This window comes from Alligator sinensis, unplaced genomic scaffold, assembly GCF_000455745.1.
Source record: "Alligator sinensis unplaced genomic scaffold, ASM45574v1 scaffold560_1, whole genome shotgun sequence".
Taxonomy (NCBI): domain Eukaryota; kingdom Metazoa; phylum Chordata; order Crocodylia; family Alligatoridae; genus Alligator; species Alligator sinensis.
In genome coordinates, this window is record NW_005841837.1 from 1,443,049 (window position 1) to 1,467,322 (window position 24,274).

At 45.4% G+C, this 24,274-nt stretch overlaps 1 protein-coding gene across 1 annotated transcript in view; it reads right to left on the reverse strand.

Annotated features, from left to right (window-relative positions):
* LOC102383901 (ameloblastin) overlaps nucleotides 1–4,201 on the reverse strand; it is a 132,413-nt gene extending 128,212 nt beyond the window's left edge. Inside the window, exon 1 of the mRNA XM_025202525.1 lies at nucleotides 4,161–4,201. The gene's annotated coding sequence lies outside the window, so the exon portion shown is untranslated. The remainder of the gene's footprint in view (nucleotides 1–4,160) is intronic.
* Nucleotides 4,202–24,274: the final 20,073 nt, after the last annotated feature.

The window sequence follows — 24,274 nt, forward strand, 5'->3', positions numbered from 1 at the left end:
TCATCCAAGTCATTGATAAAGATGTTAAAGAGCACAGGCTCAATCACTGATTCCTGGGGGACACCACTGGAGACTGCCCTCCAGGATGAGGCCATCCCATCAGTTACAACTTTCTGGGAACAGCCTCTGAGCCAGCTGTCAACCCACCTCACTGTCGACTGGTCTAAGCCAGTACCCTCCAGTTTAATTGAGAGAATCTCATGGGAAACAGAACCAAAGCCTTTACTAAACTCTAAGTAAATTATATCAACCTCATGTCCCTTGTCCAGCTGGTTAGTTACCTGGTCATAAAGGAAGCCAGGTTTGTTAGGCATGATCTACCCTCAACAAAGGTGTGCTAGTTGCTTCTTAATACCCCATCAGTTACAAGCTTCATCACAAGTTACAAGCTTGTAATTGATGGTGTCCTTAACAATTTTTTCAAAGATTTTTCCCAGGACTGAAGTCAGACTGACTGGTCTATAGTTTGCAGAGTCATCCCTCTTCCCTTTATTAAAGATAGGTACCTCTTCCAGTTGTTCAAGACTACTCTTGAGTTCCACGACTCTTTGAACAGCTTTGCCAGTGACCCTGCTATGAGCTCAGCCAGTTCTTTCAGGACTCACGGATGCAGGTCATCTGGCCCAGCAGACTTGAAAGCGTCCAAATGTTCTAAGAGTACCCTCACCTGTTCAGGCCTGATTTCATGTGGTCTGTTGTCTTCTCCATATTCCCTGGACCTCTGCACAGGTGAACAGCTCTTGTCTGATTTCAGGAATATTGATGTGAAGTAAGTATTTAGGAGCTCTGCCTTTTCGCAGGGATCAACTGTGGGCTGCCCCTCTATATTCAGTAGGGAGCCCACAGTGGCGCTCGATTTTTTCTTGCTCCCTATGTACCTATAGAAGGACTTTTTGTTGTCCTTTATTTTGGTTGCCAGCTTGATCTTCATCAGTTAAGTCTGATACTACATCCATCCAGGTTTATCTTAAAACAGTTTGGGCCATTTTGAAAGCAGTTTATGTTCACTGAACGTCTGTTGTGTTACAGATTTGAACCACTTTCCAAACACTTATACCTGTTTGTGTGTAACTTCTGTCCCCAGCCTTTAAACTCACCTGCAGCCTCGGGCTGAAGGCATGACTTGACAGCCTCAGTCTGCTCCAGGAAGCCTCATGTTCACTGCTCTCTCTGGCTTTCCTGGCTCCTGACTCAACTTCAGCTTTTCCTGACCCTGCTCTTGGATATTCTCTGAAAATCAGTACCTGGCTCTGATTCTCCTAGCTTCTGACTTCAGCTTGCACCCTGGACTCTCTCTCAAAGCTCCCTCAGCTCCCCTGGAACCTGGTCTTGCATTCCCTGTTCCACTGATCCAGACCCTGACCTGATGCCCCGGTAACCTGTATCCCCACCTAGGTGACCTTCTGGTTGCCCTTCAGGTACAGCCTACCTGCAGATACAGCCACCTACATCCCTCGTGTCCTTTTCTGCTAGTACATTAGCCCAGTTGAAGAATCTGATTTAACTGTGTTCAGATTAAACGGAAGCATCGTTTCTGTCTCTTCTTTTGCTTCTTACTTTGTACTGAAGTTCCCAAAGGCCTTCCCACCATAACATTTTCTGTTTTCTTCTATGAGCCATGACTTCCCTGGGCATCAGAATGTATAGACTGGTTCACCTTGCTGCCAGTCGGTAAGCAATGCAGGACATTGGCTCTGGCAAAGGTTGAAAGAACACTGGAATGGAGATTATTGCTTGGTCCCCTAGAGGGAGCTCTTACTGTGCTTAAATCTCAGCTCATTTCACATAACAGTGCAGGCTGGATATGAGGAGGGAAAAGTTATCACTTCTTTTGCTACAGTGAAACCTGCACATTCCTAGGCAATAGAAAACCAAGGTAGCTGTGTCCTCACATACCCCAGGTTCCTTCCTTGCCCCCTCCATGTCCTCAGGTCTTCTAGTACAGCATTTCTCAACCCATGGGTTGTGACCCAAAAGTGGGTCTCAAAAATATATACTGGGCCCACAAACAAACTTGAAAAATGAATCGAGAAACTTTAAAAATATATTCTCCCTTAAAGGAGAGAAATGTGGGAAACCGTGGCTTTTCCCTTGCAAGCTGGTAAAGTTTCAGCCTGCAAGGGACCGCTTGGGGCCTCCCATGCCCCACACACACTCCACCTGCCCCATGCCCCTCTCCCCCTTGTCCCACACACTGGAGGTTGGGGCCTGGGAGTGGGAGGCAATGGGCTGGGAGTGAGGAGCACTGGGTCAGGGCAGGCCATCAATGTTTACAAATGAGTCCTGCTACAAAAAAGGTTGAGAACCACTATTTTAGAACATTTGTGTAACGATGTTTTGCAGGACTTGGATTTTAATACTTACCTGTATTTCCCTATAAAACAGCCAGAGGACAAGAGGTGCAGTCCCAAATATGAGGGATTTATCACCACCATAGTGGTGAGATGTCTTCTACCTCAATGGCAAAATTCCTTAGGGACTTCAGAGAATCTCTGACTTCTCTCTGAGCTGTCTCAGCCTTTGGAAATAGATGTTGGCCATTGTGTGAACAAGTTTTACAGACTTAAACCAACAGAATGGGAGATCAGCCTTGATTTTGGAGCAGGCTGCCTACAGTGTCTATCTTCCTAACGATTAACAATCTCTTCTCTAGCAAACCAGTGATTCCCATACTGAGCTGGGTTACAAATCCCCTGCAGATCTTTCTCTGGCCTTCACTGTATTTCCACATTGGTTTGATAGATAAATCCTATGGTTTGCAAATTGAATCTTCTGGACCATGGGCGACTGGTGACACCTTAGTCGGGGGGGGTCGTTCCCCCCCCCCCCCCCCAACCAACGCCCCCCACCCCGGGGGGGGGGGTGGCCCCCCCCCCCCCCCCCAAGACCAGGGCCCCCAACCGGGGAGGGGGGTCCCCGGCGGCTGATCCTGCCGATCCTGCTGACCAGGGGGGCAGGTCCCCCTAGCTGCCAATCCTGCAATGGCCAATCACTGCAACTGGTCGCTGCAGATGTTTGTGGGAGCAGCTGCAGCAATCGCCTGGTGCTTGCAAAGTGGGGGCCGGCGCTTGCAGAGGGGAGTGCCAGCACTCCTGCCTCCCCCTCTACCCATCGCCTAAGCAGAGAACACAGCTGGTCAGGGGGTGCACCGGCGCTCTCAGGGGGTGCACATGCACCCTCATGCATCCCCTACACGTCGCCACTGTTCTGGATCATTATTGCTAAGACAAGAATTATTAGCATTTATTAGCAGAACAATGGATTTTCTGACATTCATGTTTCCCAGCTGAGTTATGAATCCCAGGGAGAAGAGAGACAACAATATACTTTTTCACAACACCCCAGGCTTTGCATCATTTCTTAAATTTAAATTTTACAAATTTACAGGTGGGCAATATTTAAAAATGCAAAACAAGGAATTTGTTGATAGTTCAATGCATTGATAGTTTGATAGTTTTTCTGATAATTTGATAAATTGCTTTGTTCCTCTGCTCACTGAGTCTTTGAAGCTCTAGCTTGTTCTGCTCAGAGGCCACATTCAGGCAGCTGGCAGTTGTCATCATATTAAAATAGCATCCAATGAAAAAGCATAAACTGTGGCCACAAAGGAAAAGACATTGGTGCAACATCTGACCAGTGGGGAAATGACAATGATAGATATGGGTGAACTCTGGTCCAGGTCAGAGTCCTAACTGGACATGAACTAGAAATGATAAGAGGGAGAGAGAGGGACTGTCTGAGTCAAAGCAGATGGCTCATAATGCAATCTCTGTCTGCCTTTTGCATAGATTACCACTGCTCCTACTTGGCTTTCCATTGCAAATTGGTTTCAGGATCCTGCAACATGCAAAGCTAGCTTTTGCTGATCTGACCACTGATTTAAAGTAGCATCCCTGAACTGGAACAATAGAAGGTCAGATGTAAACTGTCTGCTACATCCAAAAAAGAAGAGGAAGAATAAATCCACAGTGCTTTCTCCTTTTTAGGTTTTACAGCCAGGAAGTGTTCGTTTTACCATAAGCAATCATTTCTGGTTTACTACCTTAGCCACATTAGGGGAAAACATCCAAAAAATCACCAAGAAAGGAAAATATGACAGATCAGAAAGAAACAACTAACACTCCTCTTTCATATAGAAACCATGGAGGGGGATGTCTTACCTTGGATGTGTAAGGTGCAAAGGGTCCCAGTTCTGGTCTGGTGCTTCTAGGCACAAAAGAGAGCAGTAATGACAGGAACAGGCCTGAGGACAGGAGCAGTTTAGGATAGCTTATCAATCTGCCAATGGTTGGAAGTCCCCACAAGTGGCTTTTCTGTCAGGCATGTAGAGTTTGAGTCTCTCCCTACAAGGTCTGACATTCATTATGCTCATTGTTTCCCTGAAGATCTGACACATGAGACTTGGCTCTTTTCTGACGGGCACCAATGCTACATTGCTGTAACTCCACCAACTTCACTGGAATGACTTCTGATTTATATTGGAGCAGATTCAAGTCCCGACAGTGTCTAATTCTCAGAGGTCAGCACTGTCTGAAGGGCTCATGAGGTTCATTAGACATCTGCCAGAGGAGAAGACGACCCTCCTAACCTGCTTTAACATTCCTGTTAGCCCTTCAGTAGCATGCAGCTTTCTTCTGATGAGCTGCTCCCAGCTCCTGCCCAATAGCAGCTTTTGCATCCTAGCCATGCTCCTGTGGAGCAGATGAAGTGCTCAAGTGATGTGTCCAAGGGTCCTGAAGGGAGTGGACTGAGCCATGTCTCTTGCTATCACTTCCACTGTGCATAGCCATGCCACTATTTATTAGTATGTGCCTGCAGAGATGTGCCTGCTCTGTGATCACAGTAAATGCTACCTGCAGCATTACTCCAAGCCAGAGAAGGCTGGGCTCGCCCTGCATGCCTACCCAAGAGAGAAAGGAGTTGTGGAGGGAGTCATTATTCTGCTACGTGAGCTACCCACATGATACATTACAGGCCAGGGGAAAGCAGTCTCTGTGGGCCGGCTATTCCTCATCCCTCACCAGTGAGTCCTCACTTCATCCCCCTGCCATCAGACTTCAGTACACTGGAACCAACCTGGGGATGTAAGTAATCTGCCTCTGGTAAAACTCACTATCCCCAGGGAGTGTGCAGAAGCACAGGGGTCAGCAACGTTTTTGGGCAGAGTGCCGAAAACACCCGCGACCTCAACTTGGAAGATGTTGGCATGCCTGGGGTTGATGGTAGGGAAGCCACAAGGTGCCCAATCCTTGTTGAGGCAAAGCAGCCCTGTCCCCTTCCCTGCCATCTGCCCTACGGCACGCATGCCAAGCAAAATGCCTTTGAGTGTCACATTCTGGCACCTGTGCCAGGGGTTGCCTACCCCTGATAGGGGCTGTGACCCTGGGACATAGTGAGGTCCCTGACCTGCTCCAGGGCTAAAGCAGCTTTGTGCTCTTCCTTACTCAGGGCTACTGGGAAATCTTTTGTAAGCCAATGGGTGGGTGTGCTGAAAGCAACTGAAACAAAGGCACCTATCCCATTACAACAACTGTAATTTGGCTGTAAGGATATTATTTTCCCAGCTGTTTTCAGGGGCTCGTAAATCCATTTGTTTTGCCTCAGGAGCAGTTTATATTTATCGTGGCGCCTTTATCAGAGTTGGACAGAAATAAGCACACTCCTAGCCAAGCATAGACTGAAAAACATCAGGATTTCCCTTTACACCACAGGACGCAACCCTGAAAAACCCTCCATCTGGAATACCAATAATTATGTAGGGTCTCACTCTCCCTCTACACTCTAAACGGGAAGAGGTGATTGCTTCACTTTGCTTCATGGGGCATCACTCTCTGCTGGGTACCCAGCCACCCATGCTGACTGAGAAGGGAAGGATTAGAGCCAGAGCTCCCCATAACCCCCTCTTCCACATAACTCATTTTTTTCCCACTTGCTTACAGCAGGTCAGTAGCCCCAACTCTCCTCCACATGGCTGGAGCAGTGCTGTGAACAATTCAGAGCACTGTCTGCACCCAACACTTTCTCCAAGTAGGTCATTTGAGGGTTGTGACAAGTCCCTTCTTTTGAGGTTTGGCCTGCATGAGCTCCCTTGCTAGCCTGGCAGCCTCTCCATGTGGTGGGAGAACTTGAACCTATGGATAAGATGCAGAACCCAGTACTGAGGAAAGCCAAGCATTAGTAATCCACTAGCCAATAGCATAACTAGGGGGGCAAGCAGGGCACCAGTCCCAGGCACCGACTGTGAGGGGGTGCCAGGACCACCTCTGCCTCCCTGGGACTTTTTACCATGGCAGGAGTAGCCCTGCCCTACCTGGCTGTAGGAGCTGGGCAGTGCAGCCCCACACTCAACAGTGTATCTGGGTGCTCCCCCTGGGGTGTTTGTCTTCCAGTAGGCTCAGCCCTGTGCCCAGTAGCACATCTGGGCTGGGAGAGCAAACAGCTCCAGGGATGGATCACAAGGAACCTATGCTACAAAGCTGATACCAACAGACCTTCTGTCTCCACTGCTGCTACCTGGGCTCTCTTCACAAAGAAGGCAGCTGCTACTGCTGCGCTGCTGCAGCAATAGTGGTAGCAGTAGCAGTAGTAGCAGCAGCTGCCTTCTCTGCTCAGAGATCCAGGGCAGGTGAGACTTCCCTTCCCCCTGCCCTCTCTACACTGGTCAACATAACCCCTCACCTCTACCCTGGGCACTGAATGAACTTGCTACTCCTCTGTCTCTTACTTCTGCCTTCAGAGTACTTGCTGTCTAACCCACAGATCTGGTAGATGGTGCAGTATGAAGGGGTCTTACAGGAGGAGCCCTGGTCTATCCATTAGACATCGAGTGTCAAACATAAGGCCCATGGACCAAATAGAGCATGTAGAGTTGGGTCATCTGGCCTGCTGTCTTCTCCTGGAGCTTCACACCAGCACCCCCATTACTTGTGACGCCAGCTAGTAGTGTTTGTATCTTGGAAGTGGGTGTTGGGATATCCTCTGGATATTCTGCTTAGTTAGTGACTTGTTTATGGTGGGAGGCAAGGATTTCTCAGGGCAATCTCTTTTACTGAACTAGCTACATAATCAGGACACAATTAGACAAGCTTTTGAATGCAAGACATTCTTCTTCAGATCTATGTTTACAGTGATAATTCTGTCACGGGTTTGCCTTTTCCCAATGACACCCACATTTCATTGTACCTGGCATTTGGAAGACTCCTTTGTACTGTTCATTATGCTCATATTACAAAGCCCTTTAGGACAGAGAGACCGCATCTACACAAGATTCTAACTAAAGTGACTATGCAATAGCTCATTACTACTGTGCAGTAGTGTCACATGGCACAAAGAGTGACATGATACTACCGTGCAGTAGTAACGAGCTACTGTGCAGTCAGTGTCACCTAAAAACCGTTTGGTGATGCTAACTCTGATTACTGCAGTCATTTAGTACTTGCGATGCAAGTGCTACATAATTGTGCAGTAACAACTACACAGTCAGCATGTCATGTAGACACGGCCAGAATGAACTAGTGAGTATGGTACTGCTTGTGGAAGTGAGGGACCTGAGTTCAACTGCTAATCTTAAAATGTACCCTCAGTCTCTGCCCTGCATTTGTAAAACAGGCACTTATTATAGCTTTGCTACCCTACAGGGTATTATAATAACAAATCCCATTGATGATGGTCAGGTGATCACATACTGTGGAGATAAGGGCCATATAAATACCTAGATAAAGTAAAAAAAAATCCCTCATGCACAGTATGCTTGATGCAGTCACTGGAATTCTTTTTTGGAGACAAAATAGTCATAAGCCTCAGCCATGCAACTAGGGCTGTTGTTCAAAATGTGTCCTTTTTATCTGTATCTCCAGCACTTCTTGCTGCCATTTTACATATAGCCTGGAAACTGTGCAGAATCCTCCCTCAATGTCAAACCTTAGATTGGCTCTTGTGCCAGTTACAGTCACATGCAAATAACGATCATGGAATTTGCCCAAGAGTAACCTTTCTTCCCTGAAGCATTCATGTTGCTAGAGGCTGTTCTCAACAGTCACATCATAGAGGCCTGCATTATGGTAGATGTCAGGAGGCATAGAAAATACCAGAGTGGAAATCAAGCAGAAAAAGGAGCTCAGCATTTCAACAACCAAAACCTTTTTATTTCTGAAATTTTAAAGGAGGCTGATGTTGTCCCTTTTTAATAAATGGCTCATACAACAGCAAGAGCTGGCTCATCTCACACAAACCATCTCTCTCTCTGGGGGAGAGGTTGCCCAGGCATAGAGGTAACTGCCCTGGGTGCTGACTTGGGGAGGGTGGAGGGCAAACAAAAGCAGCTGCTGCTGGCAGCCACACATTCATGATCACGAACTAAGAATTCCAGTTGATAAATTCAGGGCTACCCCCTCCGGTGAATGCATGCTGCTCTCCCCCCATAAAAATATAATTAATTTTTTCCTTGATCAGTGGATTTAGACTTGGATCTACCTTCATAGGATTTCTTTGCTACTCTCCTGGCCCTGATACCCTTTTGTTTTCAAAATCTTGCCTTCTCTCCAGTCTCCCAGCCGTGCTTCCTCTTCTAGCTGAACCTTTAGGTTCTCTTTCTCCCATGTCTCCCCTGTGAAGACACACAGAGGGCCCTTAAAGGGAGAGACCCAAGTGGCCCATTTCCTTCTGGCTGGGGAGGAGAGGCCCTTCATGTTTAACATGGGGTAAAAAAGCTCAGCGGCCAGGCAGATCAAATCAAAGTACCTTATTACTGCCCTCTCCCTGGCCCTTGACTGTGGCAAATAGGTCAGGGCATAGGAGACTGGTAGAGGGGATACGGGGGGGGGATGTGCCCCCCCCCCCAAGATTGGCCCCTGACTCGGCACCGCTCAGGACGGGGCAGTTTTTTTGTCACGCGGGCTGGTGGCATCCTGTGGGGTGCACACTAAGCTGCGGCACATAAGTATAGGAGTGGAGATGGGGCTTTTGGTCTACCCCTGGGCCTGCCCACAACCCCACTCAGGAGGCACCAGTCACCCCTGGGTCAGGGCCTTCTTTTCTCCTTTGAAACTGTAGCAAGGAGCTTCACTTCCCTCACCCCACCCCACCCCAGAGAAAGAAGCTAGAGGGTCTTGGGTCACTTTTCATGTTCACTCCCTTTTGAGGAGGAGAAGGGGAGAGGCGCAGAGCACACCCCTTAGAGGAGCAAGGTTGATCCGCTCTGAAATTAGGATACTGTACATAACATGGTGCACTTGTGTTCTACTTCCACATGTTCAGATTGTCCCAGCCTGGTAGCAAATTAAATAAAACAAGCTTCAGGTGAAGGAGCAATGGGCAAGCAAGCCTAAATAACAGCTGTATAGAGATGCAGCTGAGCACCAGGGGCAAAGCGAAAATGGTGACTTCCAGTTTGTGACTGTGATCGTGATCGTGATCATGAACGTGTAGCTGCCCACAGCAGCTGCTTTTGTTTGCCTCCCCCGACCATGTCAGCACCCAGGGCAGTTACCTATATCATTCCTCCTGCCCCCCATGCACACATAGTTACACCACTGCAAAATAACTCTCTGAAGACAGGGTTGCCAGCACTTGGCAGGTCTTTCACCAAGATTTGCCCAGGATTGATGGAGAAAGGAGACAAAGCAGGATACCAGCTTCCCTGGGCTTTATCAAGGTTTTTTTTCCCTGTTGGAATGCCCTGTACTATTGCAACGGGCCAGTTTATCTCAACACTGCTCCACTGTTCCTCTTTAATAGATCAGCTTTTTGGGATGGATCAGTGTCATTTACAATCAGGGTATGAAACCACCATGCAAACCCTGCCCTTTCCCCCTGCCCCCAAAAGATGAAAAAAACCTCCAGTATTTGGGGGTTTTTTTAAAGCCATTTCAGGATTTTTCCAGGTCTTTCCATTCTTAGCCCAAGAGTCATTCTGAAGTATGTGATATTAATATAGTGAATAAATGAGAAGTTTCTAACAGTATATACATTTCTACCTGGACTTTGATTTGTGAATAAAGGCATGAGGAAATGATGGGATCATCAAGGTTCATGCTATGCCCTTTAGGCCAGTGAAAAAATAAAATTTGCAAGCTGACTAGAAGCCTTGGAGGGGGTGTGGAAGGGAAGTCAATGGTAATTAGACGTTGTCGTGGGGATGATACGAACTGCTGTTGAATATTGAAGAGTGGGCTGGACTGTGGACTGATAAGGAAGCCCTTGTTAGCTGAACTGCAGAAATTTCTGGATGATGAGCAGGGCATGTTACAGAGTGATTCAGGGTAAAGCTGACTAGCTTGTCTGTAGTTTTCAGTCTTCAGAGCATTGAATTCACAGGGAAGTTTTTGCTGTCATTGTTTCAGTATACTAAGTGTGAAACCTTCCCATAAATACCACAAGTAGATGATTTGTGTTTATTTACTACAAAGTGTTTACATTTATTGGACCCACCACTTTGATGGAAGTTGTATTATTACAATGCATTACATCTGCCTTATGTAGCCTTTGGGTGCACAGGCTGGATGCTAATCTCTGCCATTTGTCTCCGCCACACGCTGCTGTTTCTAACTTTGTGGTGTTGAGATCACATGCTCTACCCTCCCTATTAGGCATTCTTTTAAAATTTCTTTTGGAGGCCCTCTTTTGCTCATAACATTTGATTTCTACTTGATGGCTTCATGTGGGAGTCTGCATGCTGGTGTTTGGAGTGCAAGGCCCAGATTTGTCCAGCTCTTCCTTCCTATTCTGAAGGAGACAAGCTGCTGGTTGATGGTTTCCAGAGTCATCTCTTCATAAAGTGACAACATTTATCTATCCAATGCCTACAATGTTTCATCAACACTCATTTCTGCAGGTATCCAGTTTCCAGTCTGGGAGAGCTCCAGCTCTTGTATATGTATGTTAGCACTGAGATTACATTTACATGGAAAATTTTCACTTTCATTCTGATGCGATATGGCTTTGATTTCCATATGTTGTGGAGTTAGTGAAGGCTGTAGATGCCTTCATACCCTTTGGCATCACTTCTTTTCCATGTCTTCATTGGTTAGCATTGCGCCGCTCTATTTTCCTGAAGTTTTTGCTTTCTGGTGAGATGCTGCTGATGTACATCTGAATGTCAAAGATGTTTCGTGTGGTAAAACTGATTTTGAGCCCTTCCTGGCCTGCTGGTTTTGCCAGGTAGTCTCTCTGTTTTCACAGCTTTCTAGAGATGCCACTCAGTAGCACAATGTTATCAATACAGTCTAGGTCTTCTTGGCATTCACCCCTTAACCTACGTTGTGTCAGTGTGTGTGTGTCACCTCTACATTTCTTCTTTATTCAGGCTATGGCCATGCCCAACAGCAGTGGAAAGAGAATGCAAATCCATGTCACACCGGTGTCCAGGATGGACTGTGAGCACAAATGTTGTATTCATTTGTGCTCACAGAGCACTTTGCATCCCTGTTGATGTCATTGACCACGTTAGTATGGCTGAGAGGTGTCCCATGATGTCAGTCTGTGCCAGCTGTGAATTGACTTTTGAAAGTCAATGGAACTGGTGTCAGGGGATGGAAAAGGTCTGACACTTTGTAGGCCTCTGATAGTCTTTAGTCTGAATATCTGGTCTACAGAGGTTCTGCTTGAACCTTGAATCTGGACAGTTCATCTCTAAGCTTTGGATCCGCTGCCTCTTCTATCCTGTACTAGCTTGTAGAAGGCTTCCCCTGTGACAGGGTGCAGGGTGATACAATCAATAAGATCTCCCTTTTAGGGTATTTTGACAAGAATGGGATCCTTTATCCCAGATTTTAGTGAACGGTTTGGTCACTTTTGTTGTGGGAATGGTGTCAGATGTTTTCAGAATTTCTACTAAGATTTGATAGTCTTCCCCCACTTAAATGGACTGAAAAAAACTGAAAGTATATTGTCCTCTAAAGAAAAAATGTAAGTAACTGTGATAGCTACCCCAGGGTAATCTGCCTGTTTTTCCTGGTCCCTTGGGGCCAGAGCTGCCTGTCACAATCTTCCCCAATCCCCGCTTCACCTCTTTTTCTTGCTTAACACAACTTGATCTTAAAGTTTATGTTTGGGATGCAGGTAGCAGCACCGGGGTCAGTCTCATATTATGTATTGTTCCCAAGACGTCTCTCTTTTGCAACCTGCCAGTCACTCTTGCGCTAGAAAGTCTTGTTGGGGCTTCCCTTCACCAGTCCAGGCCCTTATTGTCAGCCCTTCCCAGGCACTGGGCGTACTGGCCCTATCTCTGCCCTGTTCAGATGTTGCTGAGACCTCCTCCACCCCTTTGATAATCCCAACCCAAACCTCTGGCTTTCAGTTGTTAACAATGTACAAATAAAATGACCAACATCCACTTAATAACATAAAGATCCTCCACCTCTGATGCAGCACAAAGGTACCGAAGAAAACAAAAGGATCTATCTGTTCACATGAACGTCTCTTTCTCCCTCTGTACTCTGGTTTCACCAGTTGGCTGCTTTCCCTTCTTAGCAGACTCCCTCTACTTCCCTGTAGCCAAATTGTCTTGCTATAGCTTCAGGGCTTCTCACCACTGCTTCACCTGCCTTCCACGGACATTAAGCCCCGTCCTGCTAGGACACATTTCTCCTCCCCCTTCCAGTCCCCAGGTAGGGGTTTAAGTATCCAGGTATCCCACTCAGACCCAACTCCCAGCACCTGTCTCCCTTTCACAGTTCTCTTAACTTTGACCCCTCCAACCTCTGTCCTTCCATTCTTCTTTCTTCTTCATTTAGTAACAGGGTAAGCGTGCCCTGGTCCAGTAGCATATAAAAAAAGTGCAGAAAACTCATTTCCTTGAGTTCCCTAAGATGAACATGCCATTGTGGGAACTTTGCTTATTAAAGTGGAGGAAGCAGAATGTTAATAAGTCATATTCTGAAAGTGAGACATTTTCAAAGTCACTGTCATCATGAGGATAATTTAAATCACGGGTCAACACCTTCCAACTTTTCTTTTACATCAAGCTTGTTTGGAAAAGGCCTCTTCATCCTCATTACCCCCAAAATGTCAAAGATCAATTTATGCTAATTTATTAAACCAACTGGAAAGCAATTACTTGAACTTTTTCAATATATTTAGGCAGCCAAGGTTCTTTGGATAAACTTTATTAGATTTATTTAGAACTTGATTTATTTAGAACTTTATTAAGAAAATGTTGAAATTATATTGATCATCTGGCTTGGTAAAAAGACAGCACAGGACCCCACATATTGTAGCTATGTAGGCATACAGCTGATATATATTGAGAGACTCTAGGATATGTAATTTATCATGTAGCCTATGTTAGCTGGAGTAAAACGATTAGAAAATTTTAGCATGATGCTATGTAAAGAAAAGAGACAAAGTCACTGTGTTAGAACAAAGCTGTAAGATTGCATGGAATTCTTAGTCAGTGGCCTCGGCATGCAGTGTACAATTGCTGGGGTGGGAAATATTCAAAGGCATTAGCAGTCTTAGCAAATCTGTGGTATGTGGGAGAAGGGTTCAGTCTATTCCCAGCTCCCACTTCCAACAGGTGGTCTCAGCCAGGTCTCTTCATACTGAAGATAGCCAGCAATGTGTTTGACATAAATGTCCCTTGACCATATGACTATCTTGAATATCATGAGGCATCTCATCAGCTTTGAGCAGGGATTGAGTACTCTGCAGCCTTTCAGGATGCTCCTGTTGCTCAGGTCCCATGTTCCAAGTGCCCCAACAATCAGCACCTGCACCATCATATTGTACCCCTTCTCCCCTCTGAGAATCGGCCAGTTACAGTCTTCTGCTCTATAATTTTACCTTCCAAATAGCACAAAATGAGCAATTTGAAACGTTGATTGAGGCACTCAAAATATGCCTCTCTAGAGAGGATTAAACTCACAATCTCACCTGACAAAATGAAACAATAAAGGGAGAACTCAAGGACAAGCTAAAAATAACCTAATTGATAGCAACATACAATGGTCAATCAGAATTAGACGTACCACTTTATAATAGCCATTCAGAGCAAAATATGTTCCTACTTAATGTTGTTGGGTGTGGGTGTCAGAAAAAAGAAACCACAGGACACGGTGTCCAATTTGCTAACGAGGTCATTGAATAGTTCAGAGTGAAGTCCAGCTAAGATGTCCCTTTCATTTATTCAAAGAACAATAATGGGAAAAAATGGAGAAATTTGAAGGTCATCATCCTTTAGTGGTCCTGAACCTCTGCAGCATGTGGAGAGCTGAGAAATACATGTTATTCTTAAGAATATGATGCATGTCTGCGTGTCGTGATAACGGATTGACTGATCACTTGTTCTAGAGTAACATCAAAAGTGGTTTGTAAGAGGGACTAATATGGAATGGCAAAATAATGATGCTGAGTCCTACAGGAGCAGGGGTGAAGCTGTCAGCTGGAGAGGGCTCCCTCCCAGGCTTCATTCAGGCTTAGAACAGTGTTAGTCTTACAGGGATTAAGCCTGGAATCAAAAGAGTACAATAAACCATCGCAAAGGGTGGGCAGGGGGGAAAGAGAACTGTCAGGCAGTAGTGTAACTAAGGGCACAAAAGTAGCATCTTCCACAGCTGCCGGCCAGCCACAGCACCACTACACCAGCAGTCTAGCAGCTGGTGCTACCCCATGTGTTGCTGCTGCCCAAGGCACAGAGCTGCTCCATAACACCTCTGCCGCCAAGGGAATGTCAAAGACCTCTGACACAACTGGTGGAGAGATGCAGAGACTGATTCAGGGACTGCAGCAAGTTGGCTGGGACTTGATCCTCAAGAGAACAAGGGAATGAGGTTAGGTCTTGTCTCCCAAGAGGCGTGAGGGCAAAACCAAGGCACAAAGGCTTCTTTGCAGTTTTAAAGCCAATTCTCCGAACACTGCTTGGGGCACCTGGTGACAAATCAGTTATTCTATGGTTTGAAGTATGTGTGTCCTTCTGTGTTACTGATGATGATTCCTGGACCTGCTGGGCAACTGGGGGCATGTAACCCAGAGGTGCAGTCAGAGGGCAGGCACATCTTGGGATCTCACTCCAAGGAGAAAAGGAGACCTTTCCTTTTCTCCTCCTCCAAGGAGACTCCGACCTTTCATAGAAGCAACAATGCAGCACGCTGAATGAGTCCCTGTGAAAAAGGTGTTACACCTAATACAGTTCTGATGCATGCGGAATAGAAATTTAGGCTGGCACTTGTAAAGGAGACTAGGGAAGATAGCCACATAACTTCATTGAATTAACTGGGAATTAGGACCTAGGTTCTTTAAAAAAAAATCCTAGCATCAAAAATTCTCCATGTTGTAGTGAGGTTAGGATGGTTTCTAGCCATGACGATCCATGGAGGTGTAAAAAAAGTGGGGATTCTTGTGTGATACCTTGTATTGGACTAATTGTATAGTTGGGAGAGAACTTGACAAGCTTGTAGGCACAGACTGCCCTTTCCTCATGTCTCAGCTGAGGATATGAGGAAGGACATTCTTTGCCTGTAAGCTTTTCTAACGTCACTCCCACTATACTCTTGGTCCAATAAAAGCTATCACAAAAGAACCCTCACTTCTGGTAGCATCAAAAAGGTCACTTTTCCCCAACTTTAAATAAAAATTAATTAATTAAATGTAGATATCTATTCATAATGTTTATATTATTTACAATTGCTTGCAATATTTATCCTTCTATATTTATATAAAGTATATAAATAAAAAGCTATTCCATGCAGGAAGAGCACACACCAACTGCAGATGCTTCCTCAGCCTCATGAAGGTTTTTTAAACCCAAAAGCTTGCTAAGAAATTTTTTTTCCAAATATTTAAGCTGGTCTAATAAAAGATATCAGATTCACGCAAAGAACCTTGTCTGCCTATGTCCTTAGACAACTACAACCTACACCCCTGAATAAAAAGCTAAAACTTTTCAAAAGAAAGCTCTTCAAAGATTTTCATGACATGGCAAAGGATCTTAAAAAGAACCAAACAATAGCAAGGAAGGAAAAAGTCATACAAGGAAAAAGCAAACCATCTCCCAAGTCCTAAGCCCGCCATTGGGCCTATCTTTTTTACATCTTATTTATTTTGTAACTGCTCCCTCCTCATAAGAGTGAAATAGGATTGAAATAGGGCTCTCCTTTCTGCTTGGCTGAGCTTGGGTCTGTGTTGCCTTTTATAAAAACATGGAAACAAAATCAGAGATGAAGGTTTACATCTTTTCCTTGCCCTGCAAACTCTTTTAAGCAATGGGAAGAATTTTGCCAAGATAAACAAGGAAATCTGGTTTAATTTTGTGTCTGGCCTATAAATAATTTGGGGGAAAAAATTCTACGTATATAAATAATAGCTTGATTACATTCCAAAATATGTGGGTGGGTGTTTCGGATGGAATAATTTGCTAAGGCAGAAATTGCCTGCTCCACTTTTTTCCATACCTCCTAGTGTGTTCCTCATACCTAGCTGTTATTCCGCTCTAAATGCAGCTGATTCTATCGTGTTCTTTATTTCTAGCTTATGTATGGTAGCTTGTTCCTTGTTCCTGTGCAATCTGGATGAAACTTTGTGCAATAGTGTTTGACTCATCATTTTTCTTAAGTTTTTAATAACATTTGCTATAATACAGCCCAACAGGTAGAATATTTCAGCATAAGCATAACCTTAAATATGTGCTAAAGTTTTCATCAAAATCAAGAGAATCAAAGTGGATATTTATGGCCACGCTTACTTTGTAACACATCATCGTCGTATCCTTGAGACTAAAGATGAAGTTATACATTACATTTAGGCCATAATAAATCTGTGCAATGTTAAGCCATGTTAAAGTTAGAACGTGCTGTGAGCAGTCACATGTTAAGGATTAATACTGTTTCTTGCCTGATCAGCTCTGACTTGCCACCAGTGCAAGTAGAGGCATGGCTAGGAGCCAGGACACCTGGGCTCGGAGAGGTGAGGGAGTGGTGCATCCTGGGATGATGGAGGACTGCAAATTACTCATTTTATCTCCGTGGAGCAGACCGAGGTTACCCCAACACAAGCTAAGTAGTATAGCCCAGAGTTAACTCTCATCTGAAGTGGCATAACTTTGAAATGCTGAGGGCATTTAGCACATGTTAATGACCTTTAACGTGCAGACACTTGAATTTTAGGATGGTCTAACTGTAATGAGTAACTCCTCCCCAAGCCACAAAAACCAGCAAGGAGAAAAACCCATTCACTTTTTGCATTAACTATTTTCTGGGACTCAAGCTGGGTGGAATGGAATTTGCACATAAGTGTCTAAATCCATTTGTGTGCTTAATAGGTGGACTAGGATCAGGCCCTTGAAGTTAAGGATATGCATAGACCAGAGATTCTCAGCAAGGATGCCAAAGCATCCTGGCATGCCATAAGAACCTTCTAAGGGTGCTATTGGGTATGACTCAATATTAGCACTGTTAAGTGTGCAAACACTTACACATGGCTCACAAGATAGACCCAGAGATTTCCAATAGGAATCCATGGTGTCAAAAATATTCTGCCCTGTTGTGGTCACTCTGAATTATTATTAATTGCTCTGTTACTTTTCTGTAATCAAAAAAACAGTGAAAACTAAGAACTGGCATTTTCCAAGGGGTGTCTTGAGTCTAACAAGGAAAACCTTGACTCTAAAAAGGTTCAGACCCATGCATAAACACTTTACTAGATCAGATCCTGTGGGGACAACATATTCTAGAGTGGGGTACTGTTGCCATTAGTATTTATCATTGTTATTACCCTAAGGATTCCATTGTGCTGCACAAACACAGAACTGTACCAGCATATTTCTAGTTAAGTCTCAGAGATTTCAACTGATTTATTATTTTTACTTGAAAAATAATGTATACATACTCTACAATGCAAATAGTATGGATTAAAACTCACAACATATGCAACCACGATCAAAAAAGAAACCACCTGGAGTGTCTTTTTTACCATATTCCCTTTTCAACATAGGGAAATAGATTTTTAAATACTGTACAGATCCTGCTGGCTCATTACTGGGGTGCTGTGAGTATACTGCTCACTCATGGCACTAGACAACGATGTACTGAGGTACACCACACTTCTTCCACATGTTTGCTGTCTCCTGCACTTGATATAGTGTAGGTACACATCTCATGGGCATAAGCACAGTGCTGCAATAAGGTGACTAAACCGTTCCTGGTTCAGGGGAGAGCATGCACAGAGTGAGTGTGATGTGCCTAAGTAGGGCACTACCTGGAACCTGGGCAGATCCAAGAGGGTGCCGGAGAGTGTAGTCATGCTCCCCTTTGGCTATGTGTTGTGTGCGTAGTGAGCTCTCTGAGCTCACCAGCTTGTCAATTCAGTTCCTGCCAGAATTGCCACTTCCAAGTTGTGGCTCTGGAACCCAAGGATTGCCATTGCTGCCCATCCCCCTGTTCCTCTTCCACCAAATTCATCAGGGGACAAAGGGTTGGGGGGAACAAGTTTTCCAGGCCCTGGGTCCTGCCTGTTTTTTCCTAATTTTCTGTTTCCTGGGTCCTGTTTGTTGGCTTCCTGTCTTCATCCTTATTTCTGGCTCCTGGCTGCTGTACCCTTGTTCCAAACTCCAGCCTTGACTCCAGACTACCTTGACAACTCCTTGACCCCCCATTCTCCAGATTCCAGTTAAGATCCTTGTCCTCTGACAACCTCACAGTTTAACTTGGCAATTGCCCATGTCCTGGTCCCATACAGCTACAGCTACCTGCTCTGGATCCCCTGGCTAATGACTGTCTAGATCCTTGCTTCCTGTTACTGACTCCCCACTAGCTCCCTGCCTCCTCTTACTAACCCCCTGCTAGATTACAGATTTCTAAAGCTCCTTACAGTTTTTGGACTCCTGACATCCCTGCTTCTGATCCCACAACTCCCCTGTTCCTCTGACTTTTCTGATCCTGATCCCATGGGTTGTGACCCTCTAGGCCAGGGGCAGGCAAAATACGGGAGCTGGAGCTGGCCCACCAACTGCTGTATCTGGCCCATGGCTGCCCCCACGGCACTCCACATGGGGCTGAGAACTGCGCACTCCCACCTGGGGCAGCCCACACCACGCTCCCACCTGCACCTGCCCCATGCCTGCCGACAGCCCTGGGCAGCACGCACAGCTTCCCAGTGGGGCTGCTCCCACTGTTGCTACAGCCACCTGGGTACTGCTCAGTTCCCCCTGTCTCCAGCGGCTCCTCCTCCTACCCCTGCTATGCTGCTTCAGGCAGCAGGTAAAGTGGGGAAGTGGCAGCAGCCATGGGAACATGTGCTGGGCACCACATGCCCAGCCAGGTAGTGGGGAAGCTGAAGCCAGGAGCTCCTGCCCTAGCATGTAGGGCTCCAGCTCCACCTGCTAGCCAGCAGGGTGGGCACAGGGTGGGTGCAGGCAGGAGCATGGCATGGACTGCCCTGGGCTGGACTGGGCAGGGCTCGGCCCCATGTGAAGTGCTGCGGGGGCAGCTGCAGGCAGGATGAGAGCGCAGACTGCACCTGCACCACACGACCAGGGATAGCTCTGCTGCACATGCCCCTTGCCCCCCTTTCCCTCCCTCCCCCCACCCCCAGCTGGCTCCCAGGACCTAGCACACGGGCAGCCCCCTCTACACACTCCCACCCCCCTACACAAACCCACATATACCACCCCCCCATAATATGCAAAAGTAAGAGCTTGAGTTATTATGCAATTGCCTCTATATACACTACTCAAAACGCATAAATCAGAACATATTTTTTTAAATAAAACTTAAATGTTATAGTAGATGTTTGATTTTTAGTATATGACCTTTTTTTTATTTATAATTTGTTAAAATGATATCTTGTGAAAGATGTGTGTGCAGCCCTCGACAGCTCACCAAAACTCATTAAGTGATCCGCCAACTGAAATAATTGCCCACCCCTACTCTAGGGTCAAATCCAGAGCATCTGTACTCTGGTCATAGCCCTGACACAAGGGAAGAATATTTCTGCAGTCCTCACAGCCACTCCTTTCAATGGGTTGGTCTCAACATGCCAGTGTGCAAGAGGAAAAGACTCAGTCAATTACCTCACACTCTCTTTTGCCACCCTGAAGTTGAGCTTTCCTGTTTTAGTGAATTGTCATCCTGTGAGAGAACCTGCTACACTGAAATAAATGGAAAGATTCCCTTGAAAATCAGTAGTCTATGGATCAGACCCCAAATTAAGGTGCAAAACATCCTACCCCACTAAAAAACTCACAGCTATACAGTTAGGGCAGAGATGGCTTTTTGAGGAAAGTTCCTAAGAAATACTACACGCTTGGTACATCTACACAAGACAAAGACACTTTAGTGTGCAGCAGACAAATTTGCTGCACAGTACAGCATCACCTTCTACACATGCGTGGCAATTAGGGCACAGTAGACTAATTTACTGCACTGCCAGATAGTCCCATCAGATACAAGTGGTATCTGACAGTGCAGTAAATTACTGCACTTGAACACACATGTAGACGGTGACATTAGGATTAGTTTACTCCAGCTCAAATTGATCCAGTTGTATTAACTTGTACAGTGCCCACTGTTTAGCAGCTTCAAGGAATTAAAACGGAGCATTTTTAATACATGTGAATTACCTGTAAGATTTCTTCAGGCCCTTTTAGCTCAAAATCAGTTTGTTAATGCTGAAGGCATCCACTTTCCATAACCTTCATTAAAAGCCATAGAAAGCACTGCTGACAGCTGAAGAACCCAGACTGCAATTATACAATGTTCTTTGCAGTTCTCATGGGCTTATTTAGAGCATTTCAGATTTTAGGCAAGAAATATTTTTGGTGATATTTTTTACTGGACCAGCTGTATAGTTGGGAGAGATGTTACACGAGCTTTCGGATACAAAGTGCTCTTCCTCAAATCTAGGTAAGAAGCAACTGCAGCCTAAACTAAATACCAGATAACAAAATGTGTTGTGTTTCATGCCATATACAAAAGAAAACAAGTACTTGAATGGATGAGGGTTGTAAACTAAGAGAAATTATCAGAAGTAGCTTCAAAGCCAGCAACATGTATTTGAATAGATAATTATGCAAAAGAAGAAGGCCAATCAGAAGGGAGAAGGATCATTATTACCAGTGAAGTGCTGATAGGTTAGAAGAGATTACAACAAGCCTTGAAACCATCATCTATGCTTAGTCTATGCATCCAGTAAAGTTATGAATTTTTGTTCCCAGGCCCCTCTTCTGTAGGTAATTTGTCTATTTCCCTTGAGTATAAGGACTCTGTGGGCAAAAACTGAATGATTGTTTTGTAAAAAATGTTCTATAGATGACTGGATTTCTCCATCCTTTATCATCTGTGATTGCTCATGCTGGAGTGCAATGGTTGTTTACTCCCCTCCAATTTCTGTGAGGGCATGGGTAATTGTGGGTAAAACCACTGACGGGGGCCAAGTTTCTACTATGCCAAACTGCGAAGTGTCCAGTCAGCAGGACATGCTTTACACTGATGCATTTTAAGCAGCCCTTTTCAGCTCCACTAAGCAGCTGTGCAGCCAAAGCACAAAGTGCGCTCTGGGAAGGCACCGGTTGTTGAATGCACTACCGGCGGCACTGGCTGAAGATGTGGGAGCATCTTCCTCCATCTTCAGCCATGTGCCAGATGATGGCAAAAGCCTTATTCTTCTCAACAGAGGTGAAGTAGCTCTGCTGGCAGAGTGGAGTGTCCAGGCACCTCACTGGGGCTTTGAGCATCAACACATGCGCAGTTCTGCTGCAGAGCTTAGCTTAGTAGCCCAGGGCCTGTATGTGCCTGTCACTTTGAGAAACAGACACATAGGCCACCTAGGCAGCCTCCCTGCTCAGCTGGTAAATGACAGTCTAACAGAAGTAGTTCAGAGTTGTTTGCAGTGAGGGAGGCTAAAACTCCTGAGCTGTGTTGGAGTCTCTCCTGGGAAGCACCCCAGGCTATAAACACACCAGGACTTAGCGGGCATGTATGAATTGTGCATTACATTGCTGAAAGTAGCCTGCAAGTACATGTCATCACAGTGAGTGCTGGATCCGAGCCCTACAGCACCTGCCTTTATGATTTGTACGCATTGTTCTTGCTGAGTTAACTTTAAAAACAGCATGAAAGACCCAGTGCAAAGGAAGCCTCCCAACTCACCAGAGATCTGTGCTGAACAGAGATAGAGTTAAGCACATACCTAACTGCAGTGCTGAATAAGGTCCTACAGGACGTGCTGCCAAAATACGTTCCACCCTTTCCTCTTCTCATTTCCCTGTTCTTCCTCGTGTGTTTGTGAGCTCCAGTCCCTTTCTTTAGCATTTACTTATTTGTTGGTGACTTTCCAGGCATGCTGCAAAAGACATCTATTTGAGAGGCTATTTTTGGAGAGGGGGTTCCAGTGGTGCTTCCTAAATGCTGAAGTGGTTGGTCTCTCTTCCAGGTTACACAAGCATGAGAATAGGTTTCTGCCTGATACCGCTCCAGGTTTTCATGTGGATTAAAGAATGCTTTAGTATTACTAGTTCTTTTCCTAATTTTAGGGCAAGTGGTAATGTCTGGGGAGGGAGTCTCAGAAAATCAGGGATCCTAGTTCCATCATAGACCTCCAATGCAATCCTTGCTTGGGGCATTATTTTAGGGCTAGACCTGACTTCAAGATGCCTGTTCCCCTGTCCTCCCTGCCCCAAGCAGAATCCATCCCCTGTGCTAAGCACCCAGGCTGCTTATGTAACGAACAGAACCAGCTAACGTCCAAACGTTAGGCATGCAGCCCCTGCAAGAGCAAGCCAAACGAAAACATTTGAGGACAGGGATGCTTCTGAAACTCTGAATTAAATACAGAAGCAGGAAAGGGGCAATCACACTCTAATGTAAAATGCAGAAAGTCTTAGGGAGAGGTCAGAACCCAGGACTCCCCTTTCCTAGGACAGAGCTCTTACCATTAGTTCACACCACAGAATCATGCTTGCACTTGTTCTCTCTCTGACCAAATGAATCTCTAATTCTTCTCTGTGCGGTGGCCCAGTTTCAATAGTAGGAGTGAAGAGGGCCTCCCGCTTGTGACTTGTTTCATGGTGGCTCGGGAATTGTGCTGCGTGGCAGAAGACATGCTTTGGAGCCCATTAAGGCTGGGGAGGAAACTAAGCGTGGGTCTTCTACTTCCTGAAATGGAAACTAGCTTTAATTGTTAGTCTGGTGCCTATTCCTAGCAATAGCCTTCTATTGCTATAGAAGGTGGCTGCCCTGCCCTGTGTCTGACAAGACAGTGGCCTCCACTACATTTTGTACAGGGCCTGATGCTGCCAGTGTGCGTTTAGCATGTTCCAACAATGCCTCAAGATAGTTAAAGTGAAGGAACGCCTAATTTCTGGATCCTAATAATAATCAGTGACATGAATCAAGTGCTGAGCCTTGTCAAGATCGAGGCTGTTTTGTACAAGCATGGATGAACAAGTCTGCACAACCAGGGCACTTTGAATTCAAAGACAAGTGTCTGTGATGTTTAGACAGCAGCAGAGCAGGGGGTTTTTAGTCCAGTGTTGGATTTAGGAACCTCCATTCGACCTAGATCCTTTAATCGGATCTGGCTCTCAATCCCACTAAACCTTGGTTTCTCATCTGCAAATAGGAATCATACTATTTGTTTTATATCAGGTAACTGTTGGGAAGATAACTTCAGTTATGGACACATGCAACTGTCTAGCAGTAAAACAATATGGCAGGAAGGCAGCAAAAGGCTTTAACTATGCTGAGAGCCCAGTATTTGATGGAAAGCCTCTGCTCAATTTCCACTAGCAGCCAGCCTTGCATAGCCTGGCACTCATGACAGCCTTGTTTCCCGTAAGTCCAGGTCTCTCGAACATTTTTCCCATTCCCGTCATGCCAAGTGCTCAGTTATTAATATGACAGGGGACAGAGAAATGGATAGATAACATCTGACAGGAGAATTTCATCCTGAGGCTTTACTAAGATTTTGGCTTTCAGCATGATCAGCCCCAGGCACCCAGAAATTCGCAGTCCCAAAAAGTAATGTGATTGGTCTAAAATCATGGGATTAAACAAATAAATATATATTCTGATTTCACTGAGCTGTTAAGTGTCATGTTTAAAAACCCTTCTCTGTATTCTGAGATACTGAAACTCAGTTTAAAAGAATCTTATAACCCTATGACTCTAGGAGCTAGTTCTTTAAGAAGGCACACCAAGTACTTTTAGATAGATAAAATTGTTAAAACTTGAAACACTAAATTTAACCAAAGGAAAAATCCAACACAGGGTTGGGAGAAGGTCCTATTGCTCTTGCTTTGTGAAAGTTTGTTTTGGCAAAAGGCAAATCTTTAACACAGGGTTGGCAG